This window comes from Protopterus annectens, chromosome 2.part1 (assembly GCF_019279795.1).
Source record: "Protopterus annectens isolate FY-2018-M chromosome 2.part1, PAN1.0, whole genome shotgun sequence".
Taxonomy (NCBI): Eukaryota; Metazoa; Chordata; order Ceratodontiformes; family Protopteridae; genus Protopterus; species Protopterus annectens.
This window is the reverse complement of record NC_056729.1, coordinates 1982270502-1982282583: the sequence shown is the minus strand read 5'-3', so window position 1 is coordinate 1982282583 and position 12082 is coordinate 1982270502.

The following is a 12082-nucleotide window of genomic DNA, read 5'->3' as shown; positions in this document are numbered from 1 at the left end:
TGTCCATAACAATTTTTATAGTTCTGACCAAGAAAATCATAAAGCCCACATCTCATCCATCAAAGGTACAGAATGAGTGAATTCTGTCTTAATGGCATTACCTAAAAGGGGTGTAACACTTTCCCTTCTTCCCTGAACAACAAATAGATAATGTCTAAAGTGGTCATCCCCCTTCTGTTGTTTGACATCAGCAATAGATATAAATAAGAAAGAGTAGTGAGAACTCTCAGCTTGGTTGTGAAACTGATGAATCAGTCTCCAAGAGAACACAAACTGATGAAGCAGTCTCCAAGAGAACATAAACTGAAAGCAGTCTCCAAGAGAACACAAACTGATGAAGCAGTCTCCTGATGAAGCAGTCTCCAAGAGAACAAACTGATGAAGCAGTCTCCAAGAGAACACAAACTGATGAAGCAGTCTTCAAGAAAACACAAACTGATGAAGCAGTCTCCAAGAGAACAAACTGATGAAGCAGTCTCCAAGAGAACACAAACTGATGAAGCAGTCTCTAAGAGAACAATCTGATGAAGCAGTCTCTAAGCGAACATAAACTGGAGAAGCAGTCTCCAAGAGAACACAAACTGATGAAGCAGTCTCCAAGAGAACACAAATTGATGAAACAGTCTCCAGGAGAACAAACTGATGAAGCAGTCTCCAAGAGAACACAAACTGATGAAGCAGTCTCCAAGAGAACACAAACTGATGAAGCAGTCTCCAAGAGAACAAACTGATAAAGCAGTCTCCAAGAGAACACAAACTGATGAAGCAGTCTCCAAGAGAACACAAACTGATGAAGCAGTCTGCAAGAGAACAAAGTGATGAAGCAGTCTCCAAGAGAACAAACTGATGAAGCAGTCTCCAAGAGAACATAAACTGATGAAGCAGTCTCCAAGAGAACACAAACTAATGAAGCAGTCTCCAAAAGAACATAAACTGATGAAGCAGTCTCCAAGCGAACACACTGATGAAGCAGTCTCCAAAAGGACTGCCTGCTAAAAAAGATGAAACAAGGAAACAGCTATTAAAGAATCCTGCAGAAATATATAAGCGTTACAATACTCAGATTAGGAAAGGTAAGGTCATCTCATGCCACTGTGTTGCTGTTATTATCACAACTATGTCCTGCAAGCCTGCAACCCATCTTGTGAAAAAAGTGCTCTGTTCAAGCAACACCAGTACAGATGTTGAAAATATTACTGTTATCACTCAGTATACTTAATATGATTAGGAGGATGTCATCTGAAAAATACTCCTGCGCTTCACAAAAAGCTACTTCACACAGAGGATGAAGAAATGAAACAAATAAAAAAAACAAGTTTAGAAACATGTCAGTACAAAAGTTAAAAGGTCATAGGCACCACAGTTTTACTTATGCACTTTACCAAGCCACTTAAATTCCTTTGATATCTTTTATTTCTATGCAGGTAGGAATTAAAATCTGCCATCCAAATAGAATAGGATAATTAATTGCAGCAACTGATAATGACTTAGAAAACAAAATCTTCACAGCAGAAACAGAAAAGCAGAAATAGTTGTATACTTGCATAGTTATTACCTTGCTGCATATGGTCAGTTAGATCATTAATACTGTAAACTCCTGAACCCCAAATATGCATTTATTATCGCCAGTTGTTGTTGTGTCTTTCGGCTTTTCCCGGTTAGGGGTCGCCTCAGAGGAACTCCGGTCCACTAATGATTGGTAGTTGATTTTTACGTGCCGAGTTACCAGCCCTGATGCACAACCTTCAACGAAGGTACGCCCATTCACGCATGTCTCCACGCAGAAGACGCTCTAGCTGAGAATCGAACCAGACAGCGTCTTACTGTGAGGTGACAATGCTACCGCAGCACCACCATTTATTATCGCCAGTGTATATTGTTTTGTTGCATACCTGTCCCTCTTTATAGTGTTAATATAATTGCTGTGGTATTATTTAGTAACTGCAATGATTTGCCAGAAAACCACAAATTTTATAATGAACAGACCAAAAATATGAGACATAAATCTGGGCATTCTTCGAAAATCGGATAGTTGAGAGGTATGTCAGATCAATCCAAGGTCTTCTCTCATGTCATTGTCATTTATAGCCTTAAATGCCAAACACACTTTCTTGCTGACTAATCTATATTATATGCAATAAAGGACAAGATAGCTAAGTTGGTCAGAATATAAGATGTTTTATATGCTTTAGTCTTTTAATCAAACAATTTTGAACAATTTCCAAATTTCCTATATCAACATTTGCCAGATAGAAGAAAATCAAATTTTACTCTTATTATAGGTTTAACGATAGTTATAAATAGTACATTAGGATCCTTGGACTGATGAACAGAAGGAGGAAACTGTTGCAGAAAAGAGGAAAATCCCAGGATGCAAAAAACTCCCTTACCAGTCTCAGTAAGAAGCTGAGATCCTTCATAAAATCCTCCAAAGCTAGTTATGAAAATAAAATTGCCAAAGATTCCAAAGACAACCACAAGGCATTCTATAGTTATGTCAAGAATCTAAATGTCAATGCTCAGATCTGCTCTGAGCTACAATAGAATGGCATTAAATATACTGATCCCAAGGATATTGCCAATATCCTGGCAGATTGATTTAGTGCCAACTTCACCCCCCTCTCACCCCCTAAAAGGTCCATCTCAATACCAAAAGATTGTCAAATTCCAGTAATCACGGCCATACAGGTAGAAATCACACTCTCCAAAGCTAAGAATACAGCATCTATGGGACCAGATGACATTCCGGGCTGTGTACTACATGAACTACAAAATGAACTGGCACCTCACCTATGTGTTATGTTTAATCATAGCCTCTCCTCAGGCTTCATGCCCATGGAGTGGCACACAGCTACAGTTAACCCACTCCACAAGGGGGGATCCACCTTGGATCCCAGGAACTACCGTCCCATCAGTCTGATGAGCCTGATGTGCAAGGGCATGGAATGCATTATCATGGAACTTATAAACAAAGACATTGGCAACCTTCAAACATTGGACCTCACCCAGTTTGGGTTCATGAAGGGCCGATCATGTCTCCTGAACCTGATTGACTTCTTAGAATCAGTCTCCAGAGATGTGGATGAGGGTAAGGCAGTTCACACAGCCTATCTGGACCTCGCCAAGGCCTTCGACACCATCCCTCACTCTAGAATCATAGATAAACTTACTAAGCTGGGCATAAATCCCTATGTCACTTGATGGGTTGCCAAATGGCTTACTGACAGAACCCAGACTGTAAAAGTAGCCGACTCCAAATCCAGCCCCAGACAAGTGACAAGTAAAGTACCTCAGGTTTTAGTCCTGGGACCACTCTTGTTTGGCTTCTACTTCTCTGAAGTACAGGCCAACACTAAGGGACTCTGACTAACAAAGTTTGCAGATGACTGCAAACTGGGAGCCATTATTGAATCCCCAAATAATGTGGATATTCTACAAAAGGGTTTTACAAAAACAGATGCTTGGTGCCAGAGCCATGGGCTCAAGCTTAATGCCAAGAAATGTATAGTTATCCCCTTTGGGAAAAACCATGTACCCATTAATTACCACATAGGTGGCAGTACACTAAACACCGAAAGTATGATGACAGACTTAGAGACACAGGTGGACAGTGATCTCACCTTCGATAACCACATTGCCACAACAGTCAGGAAATCCTTCTATGTGGCACACCTAATCACAAAGGGATTTTCATCCAGAAAAAAGGAGGCCATTGTCCCACTGTACTCATCCCTCATTAGACCCATCATAGAGTACAATGCCCCTTTTGGGATGTACCTTACCCGACACCTGCAGCAATTAGAAAGACCCCAAAAGTATCTCACCAAGAGGATCAAGGGTCTCAAACAGATGCCATATGCTGCTCGGTTAAAAAAACTCCAGCTCTACTCAGTTGCATACCGCCTACTTTGAGGCGATATATGCCTGACATACAAAGCTATGTCAAATCCAGAATTAATGGACATGCTCCACCTCAGTAAATCTAAATCCCTTAGAGCCACATGCTCGATGGACTTGAACCTCAGCACAGAAATAAATAGAACTTGCTGGAGGGACAGGTTCATAACCCAGAGGCTCCCTTCGCTCTGGAATAGAATTCCAGTTCATGTGAGGCAGAGCACCTCACTGAATCTCTTCAAGAAGAATCTCGATAAGTGGATGGGGGATTGTAGGTTTGTCCCAGGGATTACTCCCATGTCACTATTAGACAGAGGCACAGTAAACTAAACCTTAAAAAGGGCACAGTATACTCAAATCAAGGGGTGGCGTAAGCCATACAGAATCGGGCTAGGCGTATAATTGACCCAGGGCAGATAGCCTAATATGAACCGATGAACCTATGAACCACCATGATAAACCCACTGTATGAAAATGAGTGTCATCCAATGTTAACTGCTGCAGTAGCACTGCCCCAAAGGAGCAGGAAATTTAATATCAAGGGAGTACATGTATTGTCCATAACAATTTTTATAGTTCTGACCAAGAAAATCATAAAGCGCACATCTCATCCATCAAAGGTACAGAATGAGTGAATTCTGTCTTAATGGCATTACCTAAAAGGGGTGTAACACTTTCCCTTCTTCCCTGAACAACAAATAGATAATGTCTAAAGTGGTCATCCCCCTTTTGTTGTTTGACATCAGCAATAGATATAAATAAGAAAGAGTAGTGAGAACTCTCAGCTTGGTTGTGAAACTGATGAATCAGTCTCCAAGAGAACACAAACTGATGAAGCAGTCTCCAAGAGAACATAAACTGAAAGCAGTCTCCAAGAGAACACAAACTGATGAAGCAGTCTCCAAGAGAACAAACTGATGAAGCAGTCTCCAAGAGAACATAAACTGAAAGCAGTCTCCAAGAGAACACAAACTGATGAAGCAGTCTCCAAGAGAACAAACTGATGAAGCAGTCTCCAAGAGAACACAAACTGATGAAGCAGTCTTCAAGAAAACACAAACTGATGAAGCAGTCTCCAAGAGAACAAACTGATGAAGAAGTCTCCAAGAGAACACAAACTGATGAAGCAGTCTCTAAGGGAACAATCTGATGAAGCAGTCTCTAAGCGAACATAAACTGGAGAAGCAGTCTCCAAGAGAACACAAACTGATGAAGCAGTCTCCAAGAGAACACAAATTGATGAAACAGTCTCCAGGAGAACAAACTGATGAAGCAGTCTCCAAGAGAACACAAACCGATGAAGCAGTCTCCAAGAGAACACAAACTGATGAAGCAGTCTCCAAGAGAACAAACTGATGAAGCAGTCTCCAAGAGAACACAAACTGATGAAGCAGTCTCCAAGAGAACACAAACTGATGAAGCAGTCTCCAAGAGAACAAAGTGATGAAGCAGTCTCCAAGAGAACAAACTGATGAAGCAGTCTCCAAGAGAACATAAACTGATGAAGCAGTCTCCAAGAGAAAACAAACTAATGAAGCAGTCTCCAAAAGAACATAAACTGATGAAGCAGTCTCCAAGAGAATACACTGATGAAGCAGTCTCCAAAAGGACTGCCTGCTAAAAAAGATGAAACAAGGAAACAGCTATTAAAGAATCCTGCAGAAATATATAAGCGTTACAATACTCAGATTAGGAAAGGTAAGGTCATCTCATGCCACTGTGTTGCTGTTATTATCACAACTATGTCCTGCAAGCCTGCAACCCATCTTGTGAAAAAAGTGCTCTGTTCAAGCAACACCAGTACAGATGTTGAAAATATTACTGTTATCACTCAGTATACTTAATATGATTAGGAGGATGTCATCTGAAAAATACTCCTGCGCTTCACAAAAAGCTACTTCACACAGAGGATGAAGAAATGAAACAAATAAAAAAAACAAGTTTAGAAACATGTCAGTACAAAAGTTAAAAGGTCATAGGCACCACAGTTATACTTATGCACTTTACCAAGCCACTTAAATTCCTTTGATATCTTTTATTTCTATGCAGGTAGGAATTAAAATCTGCCATCCAAATAGAATAGGATAATTAATTGCAGCAACTGATAATGACTTAGAAAACAAAATCTTCACAGCAGAAACAGAAAAGCAGAAATAGTTGTATACTTGCATAGTTATTACCTTGCTGCATATGGTCAGTTAGATCATTAATACTGTAAACTCCTGAACCCCAAATATGCATTTATTATCGCCAGTTGTTGTTGTGTCTTTCGGCTTTTCCCGGTTAGGGGTCGCCACAGCAGAACTCCGGTCCACTAATGATTGGTAGTTGATTTTTACATGCCGAGTTACCAGCTCTGATGCACAACCTTCAACGAAGGTACGCCCATTCACGCATGTCTCCACGCAGAAGACGCTCTAGCTGAGAATCGAACCAGACAGCATCTTACTGTGAGGTGACAATGCTACCGCAGCACCACCATTTATTATCGCCAGTGTGTATTGTTTTGTTGCATACCTGTCCCTCTTTATAGTGTTAATATAATTGCTGTGGTATTATTTAGTGACTGCAATGATTTGCCAGAAAACCACAAATTTTATGATGAACAGACCAAAAATATGAGACATAAATCTGGGCATTCTTCGAAAATCGGATAGTTGAGTGGTATGTCAGATCAATCTAAGGTCTTCTCTCATGTCTTTGTTATTTATAGCCTTAAATGCCAAACACACTTTCTTGCTGACTAATCTATATTATATGCAATAAAGGACAAGATAGCTAAGTTGGTCAGAATATAAGATGTTTTATATGCTTTAGTCTTTTAATCAAACAATTTTGAACAATTTCCAAATTTCCTATATCAACATTTGCTAGATAGAAGAAAATCAAATTTTACTCTTATTATAGGTTTAACGATAGTTATAAATAGTACATTAGGATCCTTGGACTGATGAACAGAAGGAGGAAACTGTTGCAGAAAAGAGGAAAATCCCAGGATGCAAAAAACTCCCTTACCAGCCTCAGTAAGAAGCTGAGATCCTTCATAAAATCCTCCAAAGCTAGTTACGAAAATAAAATTGCCAAAGATTCCAAAGACAACCACAAGGCATTCTATAGTGATGTCAAGAATCTTAATGGCAATGCTCAGATCTGCTCTGAGCTACAATAGAATGGCATTAAATATACTGATCCCAAGGATATTGCCAATATCCTGGCAGATTGATTTAGTGTCAACTTCACCCCCCTCTCACCCCCTAAAAGGTCCATCTCAATACCAAAAGATTGTCAAATTCCAGTAATCACGGCCATACAGGTAGAAATCACACTCTCCAAAGCTAAGAATACAGCATCTATGGGATCAGATGACATTCCGGGCTGTGTACTCCATGAACTACAAAATGAACTGGCACCTCACCTATGTGCTATGTTTAATCATAGCCTCTCCTCAGGCTTCGTGTCCATGGAGTGGCACACAGCTACAGTTAACCCACTCCACAAGGGGGGATCCACCTTGGATCCCAGGAACTACCGTCCCATCAGTCTGATGAGCCTGATCTGCAAGGGCATGGAATGCATTATCATGGAACTTATAAACAAAGACATTGGCAACCTTCAAACATTGGACCCCACCCAGTTTGGGTTCATGAAGGGCCGATCGTGTCTCCTGAACCTGATTGACTTCTTAGAATCAGTCTCCAGAGATGTGGATGAGGGTAAGGCAGTTCACACAGCCTATCTGGACCTCGCCAAGGCCTTCGACACCATCCCTCACTCTGGAATCATAGATAAACTTACTAAGCTGGGCATAAATCCCTATGTCACTTGATGGGTTGCCAAATGGCTTACTGACAGAACCCAGACTGTAAAAGTAGCCGACTCCAAATCCAGCCCCAGACAAGTGACAAGTGGAGTACCTCAGGTTTTAGTCCTGGGACCACTCTTGTTTGGCTTCTACTTCTCTGAAGTACAGGCCAACACTAAGGGACTCTGACTAACAAAGTTTGCAGATGACTGCAAACTGGGAGCCATTATTGAATCCCCAAATTATGTGGATATTCTACAAAAGGGTCTTACAGAAACAGATGCTTTGTGCCAGAGCCATGGGCTCAAGCTTAATGCCAAGAAATGTATAGTTATCCCCTTTGGGAAAAACCATGTACCCATTAATTACCACATAGGTGGCAGTACACTAAACACCGAAAGTATGATGACAGACTTAGAGACACAGGTGGACAGTGGTCTCACCTTCGATAACCACATTGCCACAACAGTCAGGAAATCCTTCTATGTGGCACACCTAATCACAAAGGGCTTTTCATCCAGAAAAAAGGAGGTCATTGTCCCACTGTACTCATCCCTCATTAGACCCATTATAGAGTACAATGCCCCATTTGGTAAGTACCTCAGAAGACATTGGCAACAGCTGGAAAAGCCACAGAAATACCTCACTAAAAGAATCACAGGGCTAAATCAGATGCTTTATCCTGACCATCTAAAAAAACTCCAGCTATACTCTGTGGCATATCGTCTACTCGGAGGCAATCTCTGCTTAACATACAAGGCCATGTCAAACCCTGAGCTGTTGGACATGCTCCACTTAAAGAAATCCCAATCCCTCAGAGCCACATGCTCCTGGGATCCAAACCTTGTCATCACAATGAACAAAACATGCTGGAGGGATAAGTTCCTGACCCAGAGACTCCCCATACTCTGGAATAGACTGCCCATACATGTCAAGCAGAGCGCCTCCTTGGCCCTCTTCAAAAGGAACCTTGACGATTGGATGGGAGATAGGAAATTCACCCCGGGGGATCACGTCAGTCGCCCTGCTAAACAAGGGTCCAGGGAAGTAAATATTGTGGGAAAAAATATCTGGGGAATTGTTTGGCTAGGCTTGTATAGGCTCTAGGGTTGATAGCCTAGTACCAGCCTATGAACCTATGAACCTATGGTTTCTGCTATGTTTACTATTAGGCCAGTCTGTCTTAATGCCCTTGATTTAATGTCTTTTACATAGTAATTATATATCAAGCCGGTTTCAACAATAGTTTCTGGGTCTTTCACTTGGTCACCTATTTTTAGTATATTTGCAGCACATATCCCCTTTCAGAACCCACCACTGTATAGGATTGAAAAGCCTAAATTAGTTAGAATTACCACATCACCTAACATATACACAACTTCTTGCCACCTATAAAAAATTCTCCAGCAACCATCTGCCTGTCCAGCACTAAAAAACATTCTACACAACTATGATCCCAGTTGGTCATTGAGATCCAGTGACCAAAAACTCCTGTCTGTCTACAAGCCTTACAAATCTGCTGACCCTTGTACTTGTACAAGGTTGCTAAGGCCTGAAACGCCCTACCTGTATTCATCATGTCTATACCCTCCCTCCCATCTTTCAAAACCGCTCTGAAAGACTTCCTAGCTAAAATCTGGCTCTGTTCTTGCTCAAATCCAGGATAAACTATATCCCTAAATGTGAACAAGCATATTTTCATTCCTTATACCTCCTTACTCTCCCTTTTTCACTTACTTCCTTACTGCTATCTAATTCTCTCCCCGGATTTTTTTTCTAAATATAGCATAAGCCAGTTTTTCCATCACTTCATATTCCAATTCCTATTTGTATTGGACTAACTTTCTCTACAAACTGCCTACAGTTTCTCTAAATATTAAATGGTTGTAATATACCTTGTATCGATTTTTAACCAATGTTTTTATATTATAGGTTCATAGGTTCATAGGTGTTTACATGTTTACTAGGCTAATGACCACAAGGCCCTTCTTAAGCCTAGTCATGCATCCCAAATCTCTGACAAGTTTTGATACCTTTGATAAGTGAGAGCATGCACCTGAGAGATGAACCATTTACAGGTTACCTCTGTCCATTAGAGGCATAGAATACAGGGATATGGCCTTGAGGAGGTCTGCATAGGACATTTTACTTATGCCCTGTATTCTTTTAGTGAGGAACCTCTGTGGACATTCCAATTGTTGGATATACCTGGTTAGGTACATACCAAAGGGGCACTGTACTCAATGACAGGTATGATGAATGCCGAATATAGTGGAACAATGACTTCCTTGGACTTAACTTTTGTTTATAAGTTGTGCATCATAGAATGATTTCCTCACCATTGTAGCCACACGATGGTCAAAGGCTAAATTATTATCTATGTGTGTCCCTAAGTCCCTGACTACTGGGTCAAATCTAAGGGGTGTGTTGTCAATATGATAGTTATCACTGATGGATGACTTCCCAAAGGATACTATTATGCATTTATTGGCATTTAATTTTAGTCCCTCACTCTGACAACAGTTGTTTGTCTGTATCAGCTCATCCTGGAGAACATTTGTGTCAGTGTGAGATTCAATGACAGCTCCTAATTTGCAATCATCTGCAAATTTTGTCAGCCAGAGACCACTGACATTGGCCTTGACTTCTGAGAAGTAAATGCCAAAAATGAGTGGTCCAAGGACTGATCCTTGTGGTTCTCCACTTGTGACTGGCCTCTTTGCAGAGGTGAACTCCCCAATTCTAACTTCCTATTTCCTGTCTGTGAGCCAAGTCGGCTATCCACTGGGTGACATACAAGTCTGTACCTAATCTCTGAGTTTGTCAATGATGCCTGACTCGGGTATTATGTCAAATGCCTTGGCCAGGTCAAGGCAGGCAGTGTGAATGATATTGTCCTCATTCATTGCTTTGGTGACCTTCTCAAAGAAGTCCACCTGGTTGAGTAGGCATGATCTGCTCTTGATGAAACCAAATTGGGTTGGATCCAGTGTCTGGAGGTTTACTACATCTCTGTTGATTATCTCCATGATAATTCTTTCCATGGCTTTACATATAAGGGTAATGAGATTTATGGATCTATAGTTTTCAGGGTCTGTAGATGGCCCACCTTTGAGCAGAGGGATGGCTGTTGCCTTTCTCCATTCATGAGGCACAAAACCTATATGTCTAATTTGTTATAATTAATTTAACTGGAAATATTTTGTTCTGTTTTTGAAGATTGTAAAATTATTGTTCTTAAAATGTTTTGTAATAATTCACAGCTTTTCTCCCCTGGCCTCCACTGATCTTGGTAATCAAATGTCAATAAATAAATAAATAAAATAAATTTGCAATGCAAATTGTGGCCTGCTACAAATCACCCTCCATGACCCAGGACCACCACTCCACCTTTCTGGAGACACTGGAAAGCATGAAGGTCCTACCGAACACCCTGATATTGGGAGATTTTAATTACCCTACCATTAACTGGGAAAACTACTTGAGTACAAACTCCCAGGCTCAGCGCTTCCTGGAATTTATCAGCTCAAATGCCCTGGATCAGCTGGTAAACTTCCCTACCAGAGGCCACAACATATTGTACCTGGTCATCACCAACATGGGTGTTCCGTACCGAAGGTCAACCCGTCACTGGTTAGATCAGACCATAAACTAATCACCCTGGAAGTCCACACCCCACCACCACCCCCAACCAAGGAAGCCACAGTGAAAAACTTTTCTAAAGCAAACTTCACCTTACTTAAGGCAGAGGTAGTAAGTTTCACAGCCCCCACGCTAAAGGATAACACTGCCCAAGATGCAGAATCCTTTACAATTACACTCTATGAGCACCTACAAGGATGCATGGATCGTGCCATCCCTAGCAAGACCAAGACTCACTCCCCTAATAGAAGGAAACCAGTCTGGTGGACCCCTGCCATAAACAGGTTATACAACAGAAGGAAGAAACTAGTTCAGAAAAAAAGCAAATCCCAAGAAGGAAAGACATCCCTGATCAATATCAGTAAGAAACTAAGGTCCCTCATAAAATCATCCAAGGCTAACTTCGAAAGAAAAATAGCCAAGGATTCGAACGATAACCACAAAGCCTTCTTTAGCTATGTCAAGAATCTAAGTGGCAACTCACAGATATGCTCTGAGCTAGTGCAAAATAGCAAAAAATATACTGAACCTACTGATATTGCCAACATCCTGGCAGATAGATTCATTGCAAACTTCACCTCCCTCTCACCTTCAAAAGGACCCACAGCAATACCTGAAAAGTGTAGTGTCCCAGAAATCACAGAAGCACAGGTGAAAACAGCCCTTTCAAAAGCCAAAAAACAGCATCAATGGGGCCAGATGGTGTCCCAGGCTGCGTCTTGCATGAACTATAGAACAAAC